A 20,222-nucleotide genomic window follows, 5' to 3' on the forward strand; every position below is an offset into this window, starting at 1 on the left:
GATATTCTTTATTATGTTAGAAGGATTAATGGTCTTATTTCCAATATGAATGTGGTTTGGAATTTTATTTATCGGGAGGCTAATCAACCTGCAAACTGGCTTGCTAATTTGGGAGGTTCTAGTCAGTTTTGTAGGGTGGGAGCAGTTCCCCCTCCTCTCTATACTTTGCTGGTGGGGGATAATTTGGAAACTCCTTATATTTGTACTTATACATTACCTTAAGGTATGTTGGGTGGTTAAGTGGCCGGGTTCGGCCTTTGATGTGTCCTGGCTGGATTTCTCTCTTTGTTACTCCTCTTTGGGGGTTGCTCAGATGAGAATGATTGGGTTAATGCTTTTTCTTCTCGAGAAGTATGTGATGTTGAGCCTTTTACTTTTAGATTGGAGGGTTTGGAGGTTCCCTTTGATGTGTCATTTTTGGGAGGCCCAGGGTTCCCTTTTTAATGATGATTTTGTTGTTGGAGATGGGGGTATTTGCGGGTTACGGGCTGAGAGTTTACTCTGGGGTTTTTTTGCTTTTTCTTCCGGGTTGTCTTATACTTCCTGCTTCATCTCTAGCAAGGAGGCCCAGGGCTCCTCTGCTACTGGGGTGATGTCTGTGGGAAGGTGTTATATTGGGGGAAGGTTTGTTGGGGACTATAGTTTCTGGAGACTTCATGAGCTGCATTATTTTCACTTGGGGTCTATTTGTGAGCAATTTGGCTCTCATTTGGAGGCCCGTGGCTCTTATCCTTTCTCTGTTTCCCTATAATTCTGGTGACATTGTTACAATTGGTTGGATTGCCTTTACTGTTTCGAAGCTGAAGGAAGGAGGACCACCTTTATATTTTCTTTAAAATTGATTTTCGCTTTATTTTTTATTTCTTCAGTCCTTTTAGGATGCAGGTTGAGGATCTGATCGTCTCATGCTTTGGACTTTTGGGGAGAGTTGTTTTCGATCTCTTTGGATTGCGATATGCCAGTTCTTTGGTCTGCTCATGGGATTGCTTTTGGGTAACATTGCTAACCGAAAGATTTTTCTGTACATCTCTTTTGGGTATACGTGTAATTTTGGAAGTTTCTTTTTATGTGAGTTGTATTGTGGGGAGAGGAACCCCTAGGGGGTGTGTTTAAATATATTTTTGGTTTCTTAGAAGGGGATTCTCCCCCCTCCATTCTCTATACCTTTTCTTTTAGTTGACGCATAGGGAGCCACTATTGCTATTTCCCCTAATATATATATATATATAATTTACAGTTTATTAAATAACTTTATAAACTTACACACAATTTTTATGCACTTATAGATCTCAAGCCTAAACCTTGTTTTTCTTACACAGCACTCTAGACTTTAATATCACATCAAAAATATCACTATTACTCTTTTAAAAGTGAAGTACATATTTTTACGCATAGGTTTAAAGCCCATAAATGTCTTGTACGAAAATACAAAAAATTAGGCGTGAGATACATAAAAACATAAGAATTGTTTATTAGCTAAGTATGTCAATTTTCCTTTAAAAAGGGGTTTTACCATGCATATCACACAATTCTTATGTATTTACATATCTCAAACATAAACTTTCATATTTTTTCATATTTACACACATAGCACTAAATATCACATCAAGAACATCGATATCACAATTATCAATTTTTAAAAGTGACATACAAATTTTCATGCAAGAATTTAAAGAAATAAAGTGACATGTATGTGAACATCAAAATTTATGTGTGAGATATAGAAAACATAAGGTTTTGTGCTAGGTATGCAAATTTATCATTAAAGTATAGGTGTTAGATTTGGAAGACCCGGGAGATGAGTCGTAAGCATGTAACAATGAAATAGATCATCAGAAAATTAGAAAACTGAATCAAAATTTTGAATTTTCATTAAAAAACTTAATCTCAAAATACAAAAAAAATCAAACATCTCAATTTAAATAAAAGTTTTAAGGAATATTATAATCGAGGTTACTTACAATATGAATATATAAAATCAAGAAATCATTAACTGTAGCAAAAATGGGATTAGAGAGTTATTTGTTTGGCTCCAGAGCGAAGACACACATGTGAGAATGAAATTAGGGATTTTAGACATGGGTTCGATATAAAAATCATTTTTGACAGCGTTTCAATAGTTATTTGACTATTAATTTTTATTTTTTTTAATAAATGATAGGTTTTGCCATTGGTTAAAATAACATGACCGTCGTTGATTAAGGATGTGTTTGGGGTGGCTACTGCTTTTCTAAGATGTTGTAAAGCTGCTTCCTGAGGAAGCAGCGTTTCAGAAGCTATCAAAAAACTACTAATGAAATAGCATGAGTCAGTTTGAGAGATCTGTTGTATTGTTGTTTCTGATGAGAAAGACTGTTTTGCCCTTATATGTGTAATATATTCAAATATTTAAAATTTTCAGCATAGTCACAACTAAGAGTGCGCTTGTTTTGGTTGTGGTTGTACAATAGCTGGTTTTAAAAGTTATTGAAAATCTGCTGCTCAAAAGCTGGTCTTTTAGAAGCAGTTAGTATGTTTGAAAACATGATTCTGAAAGCGTTACGTGTTAACCTAATGACTGTAATTCCCTCAGCATATAAACACATTTCAATTTAAATTGTTTGAGAAACACAATTTTGGAAGTGCTACCTATGAAATAAATGCAATGATAATTTATCATATTATTTTCACTCGCAGTACCATAAGATAAATTAAGGTGAACATTAATTGAATCATAAGAAATTATTAAATTATGTCTTCCAATAGAAACATAATGATAAGAGATTATGATAGATCATATGAGAAGCAGGGCATACCAATAATATTCCAAAACTCAAGTGAAATGGAGAAGCTATTATGACTAGTTGCAAAATTGAGAAGGCCAAATTCCGAACTTCATTGATGAGCCTCATTTTATAACAGACGTTAACCTTTTCATTCCCATTAATCAACCATCTTAAGCATCCTTCATATGAGATGCATTGCTTCCACATTCACCAAATAAATGTTGTGTATAAATTCAGAAAAAAATGAAAATTTTTAAAGTAAACTAATCACCCTAAATATGTAGCAGATGCTTCCTTGTTTGTATATTAATACTTGCAAACATACCACCAAGTTACCCCAAGCAAAATGTGTCAAACTAAAGTATCAGTAGGTGTAAAGTAGTTATATGCACATTAAACATTCATGTTATTAAACTCCCAGCATACCAATCAAATCCTAAGAATATACCGAGTACACAACTTAAAATAATTTGCTTAGTATAATACCATATTAAAACCAAATTTTAAGATAGTGGAATGTTATAATTAGAAAATCTTAGTGTTCAGAGTAAACACATGGAGATGAATAATTTGCTTTCACAAGAAGCTGTAGACCCATAATGCAGGGGATCTTGGTTCCCAGAATCACTTAGAGTCCAAATTTGTGTATGTGGAAATGCATATAAAGAGGGCCAATCCAGAAGAACCCTTGGGTCAAATGACTCATCATAACCCTCTAAAAGAACTGACACTTGAATAAAGAGGCAGATACCAAAATACAAAAAGAGGCAGAAGCAGCTAAAGCCGGATTAATAATTTAAATGAATAGTGAACAGATCTTCAAATACTAGTTGTTGAATGAGAAACCTGAATCCAAACTTCAAGCATAGTTTCAAATCTCCATCTAGAAAGCAGGTGATATCAAGTAGAAAAAAACATAAGAACGGCGTGTTGTATCAAGCGCCCCAAAATTAGTTGTATGATGAGAAGCCCAACAAAAAGAAGTTCTGAATAGATAAAAAATGAAAACAGCCAAGCCTTAATCAGTATCAAACCTTCCATGCAATTATAACACCAATTAAAAGCTAGGATATATGAAACATCTTTTTTCTTGGAGCGCCAAGCTTTATTTTGTGTTTATAAAACCTTTCCAACTTTGATTCACAAGTGATGTTTTTTTTCATAAACCAATGCCTTCTATTCCTTTCAATAAGCAAAAGAGCATTTACATACATATCCACACAATTTTTATATATTTAAATATCTGACAATTATATGTTGATTTTTTTCATGTACACCGCACAACTTTCACATCACGTAAAAAATTATCACTACCACTCCCCTTAAAAAGTGAAGTTCAAGTCGCAAATGTGTAAGAATTGAAGTTTGAATGTTAGATATGTAAATATATAAAAAGTGAGTGGCATGCATATAAATCTTCCAAATATGTGTTGTGTATTGTAACAATGGATGAGCTACCAATTCAATCAACTTTTTCCCATGAAAAGCATTCAAGTCATTTCCAAAGTCTTGATTCATATTAACTGGATGAAAGATCTATCAACCTGATGGGTCAAATTGGTTCCAACAGTGAACTATACTATAAAAAAATAAAACATTCATCAGATACATTACATAATATGAAGACAATGACAATCATTCATTCAATGATATGCTAAGACATTAACTAATGCATCAGTGATATGCTCTCGCAACTCAGCCATCTCATCTGCACCTTCTTCATCACCAACACTGCAAATGATAATATAATCATCAGTTTCCATCATTGATTCACCAGAGTGATATTCATATGCTTTAGAAGGTATTGATTCGTTATCATCTACACTTACGAAATCAATGTCAAAATTTGAAGGATGGCGTCTTATGTAGTTATGAAGTGCATTATTGTATCGTCAATTCTAACCTATTTCTCAAACGAATATGTTGGCACATCTCTTAGAATAACTCATTTTTTCTTCCAAACTTCAAAAGCCCTCCCAATTACATCTCGTAATGACGAATGTTGCTTATTAAACATTTATTTTCTTCCTCGCACTACTTGCTCTGTCGATATTTGGATGTGATATCTTGTGTTGCAAAATGGTTTTAAATTTTCTCGTTGTAGTGGACATCCAAAATCCACTAAATTTCATAATTTACATCATGGTAGAGAAGGAAAGAGAGGAAAATGTATCATAAGAGCATGACAAACTGCAGAAAAGTGTAAGTTGTCTAAAAATATCATAGCAAAAGACCATGTAATCAGCTTTTCTAAACAAATGACAAGCAAATTCATAAGTGGAGCCTTCAATAGCATAATGATTAGCACAACTTTCAGCTTACAAAGCCGAGTCCACATTAGGTTCCATTAAAAACAAAGAGCATATAGAAAGCTAACTTCTAAGTAGCTCAGTTAACATACAACACTGAAAGAATAGGTGGTTGTAAGTTTCTGAAAAAGTATTACAAAACATGTGCCATTGAAAGAGTAGGATTCCACATATTCATTCAAAATGGCCAACTTTGGAACATAATAGAAAAAAAAAAAACAACAGATCTCCATCATTTTAACTCTACAGGTACTATAAATTTACTTAACTCACACACAAAAAATAGGGGAGATTGTTAAATTCAACTACACAACAGATTGGGACACTATGAAGCCATAACATAATCAACAAAACAGAAAATTTGATACTTGAAATTCTAAATGCATAATTCTATAAAGAAAGAAAACATAGTTCCAAGAGAGGAAGATGGGGGGGATATTGGCGAGAGAAGAGGAGTGTCAGAGAGGTTACGAGAAGAGCGAAGAAGAAGAAGAAAGGGTGAGATTGGACATTGAAAGGAGAGGGAGAAGAACAAGGCAAGATGACCCTGCGAGAATGCTCTAGGGCACGCTACAGAGGGCTTTGCGAACAATGCTTGAGCGAGCGAATAATAGTGAACCACAATCCAATTTTTATTCACATATAACGGAACACAAGCCTCACTCTGCGCTTGTGATTCTACAATAACTCCAAACATCGATTATTTTTCTAATAGGGTCCCACCCTAAACCAGTAGCCCCTTTCTTTAGCTTCTTTCATGACTTTCAATCCTTCTTAAGTTGATTCTATTTATTTTTTCAGCTGAGTGTTTTTGTATAGTTTACCCGTTCTTTTTTTAAAGTGTTTCATGATTTTTTGTTAACTTTCCTTATTGAAGTGTGTGGTCGGTCTATTCCCCTTTTCTATCTCCATGAAGCATAAATTATAAAAAATTATCTTCATCTCCTTGTCCCAAATAACAGATATCTCAAATTACCTTTTTTTACCCATATGATCTATAAGTAAATAAAAAATGGAACAACATTATTTAGCATGTAAAACAACAATGCTATAAGAAAAAACAAAATATATGATAAGAAATGTTTAAAAGTAGAGCTCATGATCAAAGCCTTTATATCAAAGATTTCATTCAGGATCACCAATTATATGCTCCAGGCATAAATATTAGGCAGTATCCGTTTCAAAGTTGTAGTGCCTTTTGTTACACTTCACAATTGATAATTGGTTGAACCTTTTGTTCTATTTTTTTCCATCATTTCTCTACTAAACATTTCACAAGAAAGTTAAAATGTGCCACCAAATTAAACTTTAAAAGCATCACTGTAAATGGAAACCAACAAACCAACAGGTCCACAAATTAACTGAAGCAATAAGATAAGATAAATCTTAAGAACCATGACAGATAAGTTAGCAGCATCTATTTCCCTCATGATCAATTGGGAGAATTTTTTGGAGGATAGATATATGAGCACTGTTTTACAGTTTCTCTAAGAATATTTGTTGGAGTTGTTTTTGATATGTCTGATTTATTTTTTTCTCTGAAAAATTTTTACCATTGGAATTACATATGTTTTGATGCAAATTGGAAATTTGTATGACAGATAAGTTAGGAGCATCAATACTTATCGTGATCGTGATGAGCTGAGAGAAGTTATGGAAGAATATATATATGTGGGCATTATTTTTTTGTTTCTTTGAGAATTTTTTATGGACTTATTCTATATGTGCTTGCAAAAATGTTAGTGAGTCAGTTTGCTCTCTCTTGGAAATGCATATGTTCAAATCCAAACTTGAAGGTTAAATGGTAGATAAGTTGCCAGTAACCATTTTTTCCTCTGCTTCAATCGCACAAGCCAAATTGGGCCCTCGAGCGTTATAGCTCGGTGAGATCTCTTTACCAAAGAAGACTCCATCCATAATCACCATTTTTCCAATTCATATAAATATTTGATAGTGTTCTTTAGCAACAAGTGGTATTTCTGGTAAAACTTCATTATAAATTTTAAAATTGACAAATGATGAATGGTTGAGCCATTTGATTGTTATTTTCCATTATTGCTCTAAATAACAGTTGTATAACCTTTCCCGATTGATAACTTATTTGGCATATAACCTTTAGATTTGTTGCAAAGTCTCCTCCCAAAATGAACCAGTTCTCAAAATTCTCCCGCCAAAATGTTCTTCTAGACTGAAGAAGACATAAGCGCAAGCAAATCGACCAACTAACATCAGTGCATGCATATATAAAACAAGTCCACAAAAAATTCTCAAAGGCACCGAAAAATAGTGCATATATATATATATTATATATATATATATATATATATATATATATATATATATCATTCCTTATGACACTAAATAGGATGCAATGGAGAAAAAAACTTCATGCAGCCGACCCCACATAGTGGGATTATGGATTTGTTGTTGTTGTTATTGTATATCATTCCACTAACTTATTTGTCATGTTAATTTTAACTTTGCAAAAAAAGCATATGTAATTCCAATGATAAATATCTTTTAAATAAAAAAAGTAACAGACATAAAAAACAACAACAAAAGTCTCTGAGAGACTGTAAAACAGTGCTCATATATTTATACTCCCATAACTTCTTCTGATTAATCATGAAACAAGTAGATGTTGTTAACTTATTTGCAATGTAACATTCAAGTTTGTATCAAAACAAATGCTTTTCCAATGGTAAAAAACTTTAAACTAAAAGATAATTGAAGCAAAGCTCAAATGTGTCCCCCCTGACCGTTTATTCAGGTTGAAGATAAGGCATGGGCAATCAAATCGACCTGCTAACATCATAACATGCATATAATAAATAAGTCCAAAAAATCTCATAGAAACAGTGCACCAAACCGAACACTGAACTCAAACAAAGAAGCCAAACAAGGCGATGAAGTAGAGGGAAATCTAACACGCAAAAAAGCCATAAAGGAAAAAAAACTTTACTGGTGGTAGGCAGCTAGTTGACGACACCGACAACAAAGGGAGGAGAGCGCTACTAGATTTTAGCCCTAAAGCCACAGGTGACAAATGAGGAGAGGGGTGAGGGGTATATGCGGGGATATGTGACCAGAATTACGTGATTTGACCGCAACAGAGCTCCTGCCGCGGAACATAAGGCAACCCTTCGTTTCGCGATTTGTCAATTCGTAACCACCCGTCGGCATAACACAGAAAATATTATCTCCCAAATGTGTCTTATGCTGTCCCGAAAATGAGAAGCCAAAGAAATGGGCTCCCAAACGCACCCAAATAGATCAATAAATCACGACATGACTTTTCGATGAGTTTCATTTGTCGCTTCTTACTTTTCTATGATTCAACGATTTGGGTCATCAGTGATTATTTCATGACCATTAGAACGTCTCTTTAGTCAAGATTTATGGTTCAACCCATAGCTAATCTGTTAGTTATAATAACCATCCCCAGGCCATCAAAAATAAACATAAATTTGCCTATGCATGCTAGACCCTCAGTATTTTTAGTTGGTTTTCACTTTTTTTTCTTCTAGTAACTATTTATACACATTTTGTTACAATTAACCCCCTCATCATAAATGATTTTTTTTTTTTTTTTTTTAAATGCTTACATATATGAACCCGGCTTATATGGAAAGTCTTTTTTCTTAACCTAAAGTTACAACTATAATTTTTTATGAAATCTTGGTACACAAGGCATACATAACTCTACTAATAATATATAATAATCATAAAAAAAAAAATTCTATTAACAATATCATGGTTACAAAAAAATTCTAGTAATAATATGGGGCTTTAAGAATTTCAATATCTACAATATATGCCTAATATGGGTGGTTTTCCTTATTTATTAAATAAAAAAATATTTTATTATACGTAAAATTTTAAAACTATTATCCTTTTAAACATTGAAGATCAAACTATATAGAAATCACCCAATTTTATTTCAATGATTAAGAGAAAGAAGAGAGACACTAATCCAGACCAAGAAATTAGTATTTTACTGAATATTTAAACGAGTATTGCTTACGCGAATGATTTAATGCATGAATTACATAATAAGACTTGACAACTGCTTGTCAAACAATTGAACTTAACTAATCTGTTGTTATTTGATTGCATGGAACATAATTGCTAAAAGATGATTTCCTTCAGATATGGACGTTTTATACAAATATGTCTAGTTAACTTTACCTTCTGAGCTGAGTTAGATGCTTGCTGTTTTCACTGACAGTGCTTTCTGTGAGTGATATTTTTTTGAAAATTTTTTTCCATACATAGGGCATACGCACCTCAGCGTGCGGACTCCTGTAATATGCCGCCACGTGTGTTACAACGGACCCATCTCATAAACACCGTGCAGGGGTTATTAAAGTGGAACCGTTGAGGTTATTAGAGCGGTTTATTGGGAGGTTATAGTGACGTTGTTATTGGAGTTGTTCTGTCGGAGTTATTGTATTGGAACCGCGGAGGTTATTGGATCGATTCACTGTGCGGTGTTTATGAGGTGGGTCCGGTGTAGCACACGTGGCGGCATATTACTAGAGTCCACATGCAAAACTACATCTACAAAAATAAAATTAGTCTAAAATTGTCTTAATTGTTGACATCTTGATCAGACTAGCAAAATAGTGTAATTTGTTGGGAGTACTGCAGATGTTGAAGGCTCTCACGCTTCTCTCGCCACTGGCCAAAATGGTCTATTAATTTCCTCTCATCTTCATCATTATTGTGGGCTTCGTACACACGAGACAGCAATGCTTCACATTACATTCATGGCCGTAATTACGTATGAATTAACGGCGTGAATAAATAATATGAAATAAATATGATTTCAGAATCTTTTTTTATCCGTTCATTTAATTTTAAATAAGTTTTTATTTATGATCTTAACGAAATTTTTGGCTTGTATCAAGAGCCCTAAACTTATTTAATGCATTATTTTACTTGCTGAATCTAGTTGTGTAACATCATAAAATATACTAAATATCTGGCTGAAAAACTTTACAGCTAGGGGTGTAAACGAGCCGAACACGAGCGAGTCCAGGCTCAGCTCGTTTATATTTCGAGCTCAAAATGTGTGCTCATGTTCGGCTCATTTGTTTAGCGAGCCGAACACCAGCTGTTCACGAACAAAGAGTCATTTTGACAATCCTAATCACGTAACCATAAAATGTTATAGGTTGGGGCAAGATTTAAAAATTATTATTTATATTAAAATATTATTTGAATCTAATTTAACAAATTTTATTCTATTTTCTTAATTAATACTTTTAATTGATTATAAATATTTGTAGCCTTGCAGTCAATTAAATTTTTAAAAAATAGTACTCATCAATATAAATATAAATATAAATATATATATAATTGTATGAACGAACAGATCTTTGTTTTTGTTTGGCTCATTAACTCAGCTAACGAGCCGAACACGAGCTTCTTAACGAGCTGAACATGAGTTGTTCGCGAACAACGAGCCGTTTCGACAGCCCTATTTACAGGACTTCTAATAGTTTAAAATTAAAAAATATATATATAGAGAGAGAGGACCAAATATATTACAATAAATTTTAGTGAAACTGACTTTTATGTGTTTATCTTGTAAAAAAATAGAAATAAAATTTAAAAAATTTTAAATTCAACTTATTTAATTGTCAAATAAATATAATGTAAATATTGAGGCATTTTTACGGATGTAAACATTTCTTTCCATATTTTACTGCTTCCTAACTAACAATGACCAGGACAAAATCATGGCCAAGATTTGTGGAGTTATCCTTCCGCCAGTCACGCCTCCTCTTTAGTACAACTCCTAATAAATATTATCTATGTAGTGTTTTAGCCCCTACTCAAGAAAAATTATTGCATACGGTCACCTATGCAGAAACATATACGATGTCCGATCTCCATCATTTATTAAATTTTTTTTTAATTAAAAAAAAATAAAAATAAAAGTAGAGCCCACTGTCATACACCTTCGCTGTGATGAACGGTGGAGACAGGACACTCTGCATACGATATGCAATAATTTTCCGCTACTCGTAGAATCTCATTCATGCCATACTTCACCTTACAGCTCCAAGCGGACTGTTTATTTTATTAAAGAAAAATGAAATATATGAAATTAAATTCTAATTATTTTGTTAATGAAACCATAAAAATGCTTTTAAATATTGAAAGCTGAATATAAATTTAAAGTGAAACATCAGCACCAGATAAGCTTATCTTCTGGGTCTGTTTCATTTTTCTTAGAATTAGTTGACGACTTTTGGGACTAATTTCATCATAGTGCAAGTTTTTCTCTAAGTTAAGACTTTTATGGATTCAGCGTGAAATAAGCAACATCATTCAATTACATTGCTGCCCTCCCTCAATTCCCGCCACCATTTCTCTTGCCTTCCTCCAATTCTTTAAGCCAACAAGTGGTCCATTTTTCCTGCTAAATGATCCCTATATATATTGGTCTCTAACCATCCTCCATTGCCATCTCTTTTAATTGCTTTATTAATTTTTGTCTCATGGCTTCCCTTGCTCATCTCTCTCTCACCTTCTACTTCCTCCTCTCTTTCTCATTGCTCCCTATTCATGCTAGAGAGCTAAATACTTTCAACAAGGTAATAAACAATGAGTTCCCATCTGATACTACAGCCAAAGCTCAAGAAACTTCCGTGTCGGCCATTGGGAGAGAACAGCCTGAGAATCTCCCTTCACAAAGCCAAAATGGCTATGGTCTCTATGGTCACGGCCCCGACGAATACTTCCCTACTAATGAAGGATCAAGATTTGCAAGAACACAGTTCGGTACTGAAATCCCTGATAGCAGGGAAACCAATGCCTTTTACCCGCAATATGAGAGCCCAAAGAACACGGAGAAATACGGGATGAGTGATACAAGAGTTGTTGAGAATGGAAAGTATTTCTATGATTTAAATAATCAGAGGCATGGTGAGGCTTATAATCCTCTAAGGGCTAATTCTGAAGGGTATGAAGTGAAGGATAATGGAAAGTTTGGCTATGGAGTTTATAATTACGAGGGAAGAGATAAGAGTTACGATTATAACCATGAAATGGAAGGGAGACAAAATAATCAGAACCAAAACATCAATCGGGATGCATATTATGATCCATGAGTGGCAAGTGATGGATGTTTACTTCGAGTAATCTATATTTATATAAATGTTATTTATGCATGAGTGTTATATATCTTAGTAGATCATGGCTGATGCATGTGATGTTATTTTAAGTTATGAAAGTTTATCTAATGTTAGTAAAATGATGAGCATTTTCTTGTAATGGCATGCTTATACATGGCTAAGAATGATTCAGAAAAAATGGAATAATGAAGTGTGTTGAGCATTTTATTATTATAAATGTATTTTTTTATGCTTGTTTTTATTTTATGTAAAATTCTAGTTTTGTCAATGATTTATGGAATGAAGAAAATTTTAAATGCTAATTTTTGCTGTAAATAATTCACTTTCAGTAATAGACTTTGATGATCATAACCATTTGATATAGTCAAGATTTATACTTAACTCCTCCTTCAATCTACCCATTACTTTGGAAGGCATGATAGTCTGATACTATTCCCGATGATGATATAATAAGATCTTATCTTATCCAACAACTCCAAGGATCAAAGCATCATCCTTTAAGAGTGATTTTGTTCCAACATGGATCTTAATGGATGGTACTAAACTTGTTAATTATGTGCCATGCTTTTCTTCTAGATAGTAATTTTGAGGTAATCTCATTCAGTAATAAGCTAATGCAACTATTGGTAGGTGAATTAGAAGTTATATTATAGGATGTACATCAACGAGTTTGAAGAATTTCTTGGGATGATGGTAAATTCTTATGATGCATACTCAAAAATGTATTATTAGTGCTTAAGCATTGCATTCTCACATATTAATTGAATTTATTTAAAATAAGATGTACCATTGATTGTAACATATATCACTCCTCATTGATAGTGCATGTGCAAAAAAAAATTTCATTAGTATAATTACAAAATTATCATTTAACACAACCAAGCATCCAAACAAAGTCATTTGGGTTAGAAAAGGAGTTGATATTCTTGTTAATACTATATTCTAGGTGACATTACTTGTTAGTGAAAGATTTGTATGTTGTTGATCTTATTTTTTATGGCCAACATTTCATCCTCTCCAACCTAACCTTAGATTCAAGGATGGAGTTAAGAATTCTATTTGTTGATTTTCTTGATGGGCTAGTTGATGGTTAACCTCAAACTTAGAACTAAACTAATCTCTTTCCTCCATAGTTCAAGATGAACTCAATTTGGTCCTTAACTTAATAACTCATTCAATTGAAGTTCAGTTGACCATGGCCAGTTGACATATCTAAAAATATGCTACTTTTATATACACATTTAATGTCTATTTTTAGTGATATTGTACTTTAGAAGGTATTGGTATTTCTATGTTTTTATTGCAGGTACATTAAGTTGGGGAAATTGGAGCTAAAAGAAGCAAAAAAAGGAATTTGGAGTCAAAAAGCGGCCCTTCGAAAAAGTTGACCTGGCACCTAGGCTCCAGGATCTAGCGCCTAAGCATCAGTTTATAGAGAATATGGTGCCTAGGCGTCACAATTAGGCGCCAGAAACGATTTCTTCCCCAAATTCATTGAAAATTTTGAAAGGGTGCCAAAGATGTCTTTAGGAAATTCGGCCATGTGCTATATAATAGTGATTTTATTACAAAAAAAGTGGCAGTACAAAGGAGGAGAAGAGGAGAGTAAGTGAAAAAAAGTGGAAGAGAAGATTGTCTCTTAGAGTTGTAAGCGGAGAGGAGAAGTGAGAGATTTCTTCTTCATTACATTTCTAAGAGAGAATTGAGTGATATTTTAAGGAGAGAAAGTGGTTCAAAGAAACTTCAAAGGATTTCTGTGAGGAGGAGATTGAGATAAGTAGTTTGTGCTTTACTTGTTTTGTTTATTCTTGTTGTGTAAACTTATTTTTATATATAAATCCATATTTTGTTGTATCTCTCTCATGAGATCTAAGTAGTTTGTTTTGTCTTTCTCCCTACAATGAGAAATAATCATGTGAAAATTTGAATATGTTTAGAAGTGCTTTAATTTCATAATTCTGATGATTCAAACTTCAAACTTCATTTACTTAATCAATTTTGTTGTATCTCTCTCATGAGATCTAAGTAGTTTGTTTTGTCTTTCTCCCGAGACCTAACCGAACTCATACATAAGATAATTTAAATAAACGAGCACAACACTACAAATCATGCATCTATCCCGGGGAATAGACATGTTACTTGATAGTGAGACTTGATTAAATAAATTAAAGAATTTATGAAATCCGTTTAGGTCTATGAAATATTTTATGTTGACCAACATATTTCCCTATAAAATTTAGCAGATTAGAGAGGTTTATATTATATGGGTTCTCAAAGCTCCCTATAAGGACAAACATATATAGTTAATTACATCATAAATGATCGAAGTTATTAAGGAAAATTCTCAATTTAGACCAGAGATATTTGTCTTCATGAATCTTAAATTTTAGGATTTCAAGGTCGGACATAGGATATTTCAAATGGGAATGATCAAATAGACAGTTATTTTCGGAATCCAAAGGGAGAAAAATAAGAGATATCACGGATCCTGAGGAGAACCTCGGTGACTTCCCGAGCTATCTTATGGTTTGACTTCAATTTTGAGGAAATATTAGTAGATGTTTAATCCTGACAATTTTGTTATTTAGGGCTTATACTTGCATGACACGGTCATACAAATAGCCTGGAAGATAGGAGGGTTTATTTCGTAATGAATGACAACCTCAGAGCCAAAAACGAGTTAGATCTTAAATTTTACAGCACGGTTATGCAAAAACCCAAAAATAAGTTGAAGATTTATGTCGTACTATACGAGCTACCTCGGAATCCTATGACTTGTTATTTAAATCTAAGGAAAAATTTATTGATGAAGACCTTATTTGCTCTCTCGAAGATGTTCTTCTGTATGCCCTCATCATGTTGCCCACAGCGTTTTCTCTAAGATCCTCGTCAAAGTGACAGCTTCAGGTGCAGGATTTTACGGTTTTGTAGTATATGAGTCAGTTTTTTTGTTGTTGTTGTTGTTGTTGCTTAAGTGTTTTGCGGGGAATTTTAATTTATGTTAAGTAATGCCAATTAAGATCCCACGATTTCATCATCCTGACACCCACTATTTTCTCTTAAGTTTACTTAGTTTAAACAAGTTATCAAGCTCATCTAAATTGGAGAACTCCCGTTAGCAACCGCAGGTTACCTCATCTGAGAAATTATCGTAAACCCAAAAGGAGTGTGTTATGTTCGTTCATTGTTATCATAGTGCATATTTAATTTTTGAAAGTGTGCTTTTGTTGTTTTCAGTTTTGGATTAGTTTTGCATGTAAATTAAATAAATGCATGTAGAAAATGTTGTAAGGTAAATAGGAAAATTGTGGTACATAAAATGTAAATGTGTACCTAGGTCTTTGCTGCCGCTGCATGATTAGTATCATGAAACATAATTTAATTTGCAGGGAATTTAAATAAAATTACAGGAAAATAAATCAGGAACATTCAATATGAAAAGTCAAAAAGCTAGTCATAAGAAAACACAAGTAAGTAAAAGAAAACTCGTAGTCACATATGAAAGACCGAGATTAGGTGTAAGGCTTTAGTGAAGGTGGGGGCTTAGAAATAGATTGTATGCTTCTCAACCTTGAGCAAAAGCTACCAACTCGATAAGCTACGGATGGCAGTCCCAAACCTCAATCCAAACCTCGATTCGAGTGATTAACCGTGAACCTTTATAAGTTTTCATTTCATGCATGTAAATTTTACTTTAGCAGGCAAAAGTAGTTATATTGTGAAAAGGATTGTTATTGAAAATATTTTTGCGAAGTAGTATAGTCCACAGGTTAATTACTTTAATCAAGTTAGGACTACTAGCAACATAGAAGTATCGGGGGCAACAATCTATCAAGAGTCTGCGAATAATATCACCATCGTTGAGATAGGAGATATTATTCCAAATCCCACTTCATATCCCTCATTTAGCACACATTAGTATTATCATCATCGTTCTAGCCACATAGACCTCAGACTTACACAGGCCCGATGATCCATATGTGGTAAAAGAAATATCTCCATTTGCTCACAATGATTTAAATACCTTAGGGAAGATTCAAATCCTTGAGTATCGGGTCATAAATGTAGAATAAGTAGTGTAGGGTATTTTGGTAATTTTGAAAATTTAGGAGTAGGAGGGTAAAATTGGATGTTTAGGTGAAATTGAAAGCTATTGAAGATGCTAATCATAAGGATGCCCCTTTGGGGCCATGAGACCAATGGGCACCCATTTTGGATTCTCCATGTGTTGGTCCTAACCACCTTAGCCAAAGGTCAAGGGCTTGGGGACCATCCACATGAGTTTCCAAAAGAGTGGGGAAACAACCTAAGTGGAGGTGATTTTAGGGTTTTTGGAATGTGTGTGAGGGATTTGACTATTAGTGTGTGTGTGTGTGCAGGTCTGACCAAGACCAAACCCAGGCCACCCAGGGCAAACCCTAAGGCTTGATAATCCTATAGGAACTCTTGAGCTCCCCCATGCCGGTTCCATCCCACTAAGTAGTAGAGGGCAAAACCAAACATGTGGAACTCCAAGAAGAGTAAAGAGGTGTTTAGAATTTCTAAGGGGGTAGGGTTCCATTCCTAGTCCTCTAGGATAGTCAACAAGAAAGTCCTATGGCTAAATTCTAAGCGTTTTAAGGAGAAAAAACAAGAAAGACCAGACCTCAACAAATGTGAGGTCAACAAATAGACTCTCAATAGGTGTGGTGTGACGGACTAGCACACCACACGTATTGACATTGACCTAGGAGATCAACAAAACCAATACAGATGTTCCAAGCCAACAAACTTAGAACAAAGCGTAGAATGAGTGAAGAAGGCTTCCGCTGGGGAGTAGCGGGTGAACCTTCGATTGAAGCTTTGAAATTTAATTATGATCTTGGTTTTTTTGTCCTTATAAAAGGGCATTTTATGAGTTTATATGGGAAACCATCAAGGTTCCTTGTTGGGAACTCGATAGTCGCGACAATCTCAATTCATTTTTTATTTGAATTTAGATTTTAATTTGTGATTTCAACTTTGATTTTGAATTAAATTTTTGAGTTAAATTTGTTATTTTATGGAATTTTAAATTCAGAAAAGTGAGAAGTCTAGGTTGAGATAGAATGCCCGGGGACTTATATCCAACTCAAGGATTGGTGAGGAAAAGGAGTGCTACGTTGGGAAGGAAAGTACGGGGACTCACATCCAACCCAAAAGGTAACAAAAATGTGGAGAGTGCATACTCGGAAGAAAAGCACATAGACTAACATCTAACCTAAGAGGTGACGAGTGGTGCTGGGGTGAGAATAAGATGTCTTACTCCATTTAAGGGGGCCTCATACCTATCTTAAAGTGCTGAGATGAGGACTATGATGACTTGCTCCATTTAAGGGGGCCTTATACCTGCTTCAAAGTGCTAAGATAAGAATAGGATCTCTTACTTCATTTAAGAGGGTCTCAACCCATCTCGAAGTGTTAAAATAAGAATAGGATGTCGTACTCAATTTAAGGGGGTCTCACACCTATTTTAAAGTGATGAGAATGTCACATTAGGAAGGAAAGAACAGGGACTTACATCCAACCCAAGAGGTTACAGAAGGGAATCATAATTTAGGTATTGGCCCAGAGATGAGAATTAGAATTTAGGTACCAACCCTAGAATGAGAATCAAAATTTATGTACCAACCTCGAGAATTTAATTTTACTACATTAGGAATGAAAGCTCAAAGACTCACATCCAACCCAAAAAGTATCAGAGGTAATCAAAATTTAGGTACTGATCCCAGGATGTGAATCAAAATTTACGTACCGACCACGAGGATGAGAATCAAAATTTAGGTACCAATCTCGAGATTTTGATTTTGCTACATTAGGAAGTAAAGTTCATTGACTCACATCCAACCCAAGAGGTAGCGGAGGGAATCAGAATTTAGGTACTTACCCTAAAATAGGTATTTGAATTTAGGTACCAACCCCGGAATGAGAATCAAAATTTAGGTACCGACCTCGAGAATTTGATTTTGTACATTGGGAAGGAAAGCTCAGGGACTCACATCCAACCCAAGAGGTAGCGGAGGGAATCATAATTTAGATACTGACTCTGAAATGGGAATTAGAATTTAGTTACCAACCCCAAGAATTTGATTTTGTTACATTGGGAAGGAAAGCTCGGGAACTCACATCAAACCCAAAAGGTAGCGACAATGAATCAAAATTTAGGTACCGACCCCAAGGATTTGATGTTGCTACGTTGGGAAGGAAAGCTCAAGGACTCACATTCAACCCAAGAGGTAGTGGAAGTGAATCAGAATTTAGGTACTAACCCCGAGATGAGAATCAAAATTTAGGTATTGACCCCGAAGATTTGATTTTTCTACATTGGGAAGGAAATCTCAGGGACTCACATCTAACCCAAGAGGAAGCGAAAGGGAAACAGAATTTAGGTACTGATTCCGAGATGGGGCTCAGAATATAAGTACCGAACCAAAGATTTGATTTTGCTACATTCAGAAGGAAAGCTTAGGGACCTACATCCAACACAAGAGGTAGCGAAAGGGAATCAAAATTTAGGTATTGATCCCGAGATGGGAATCAGTATTTAGGTACCAACCCCGAAGATTTGATGAGTACGGAAAACATGGCGAAAAGGAATGCGAGAACTTGTGGGCATTTCGTGCAGAGCTTAGGAATCTTGTGAGAGTGGAAGTTGTGGAAATTTGTGTGAATGGTAGAATTTGTGTGGAAAAGAGTGTGGAGTTTCGAGTAAATTTTTTTATTATTTCCATTATTTTCTCCTATTATTAGTATATTTTCCTAATTTAATGTTCTTTTATTCTCTTTTAACTTTGAATTTTAATTTCATTTATTGTCAGACTTTCTTTGTATCATTCTTTGTTCGTTACAGTTTGAGATCAACGTATGGTCTTGCGACTTTTTATCAATTACACAAACGTGAAACTTCAAAAACACATGTCGAAGCAACAACAAATGATCTTTGTTAATTCTTTTCTGAAATGCAGCACAACTGATCATATGCTAACGCCACTTAAAACAATATCATGAGTACATCCATATAGAAATTTTAATCTCCTGTGTCATATCCTCCCTGATTTGGCGTAGTGTAAAAAGTAGCAAACATTTGTCTTTCCCTTGAGGTCGTCTTGTGATCAAGCTAACCTCCCAAGCCACATTCCAGGAAAAAAAGCCCCTTGCATATACTTAAATGGTACAGCTATCTCACAACTCAAGTGAACATAGTCCCTCCAAATCTATGTCGGGCCTATATCCGTATGACACCTTGCTATCTTCCATCCTTCGTAATGTAACTGAAACCCTTCTTCGTGGAACACCAAGGATGCAATGCTTCGCCAAATCTGCTCTATTCCCTTTTAAAATCAGCATTGATCCAACTGACAAAAGAATCTCCACAAGTCATCTAATTCCCCAGGGCCAACAATCTGTATTTCTTTTTCAAATAAAATATTCCTTTGCGCAATAATGACACGGTACAAAACGATATTAAAAAGTCATGATGATTGATTTGCGGTGGGATACAGTCTCCCTCTTTGGTTGGCATTTGCAATCCCCTGGCAGAACTCGCCATGTCATCATTCTCTTAATCATTTTCTTTATTATAGAAGGTATGAGATCCACTTCATCATGTCTCAAAATTCTTGGGGGGTTCCCCGACTCTTTGGTTGGCATTTGCGAAGTAAGTTCTAAGTCCCCTGGTGTCGGGGGTTCGAATTCGCCTATGTTCGATTAAGTCGAGTGATTAGGCACATGAGATTGATTGAGGGCTCGTATCATTGTCTCTCGCCAAACTTGATTATATATATAAAAGGACACACATATATATATATAATTCTTTCTTTATTTTTTTAATAACTCTGAGAATTTCATTTTTACAATTAAAATTCTTCCAACCTCGAGATGCACCCAGTAGCATCTAATTTGGATACGAACAGGCTCTTTCGAACCACCTCAATATTATGGGCACACTCATGTCGTTCGTTTCAGTTCTGTAAGAGATATATATG

The sequence above is a fragment of the Phalaenopsis equestris genome, unplaced genomic scaffold, assembly GCF_001263595.1.
Source record: "Phalaenopsis equestris unplaced genomic scaffold, ASM126359v1 Scaffold200044, whole genome shotgun sequence".
NCBI classification, from domain to species: Eukaryota; Viridiplantae; Streptophyta; class Magnoliopsida; order Asparagales; family Orchidaceae; genus Phalaenopsis; species Phalaenopsis equestris.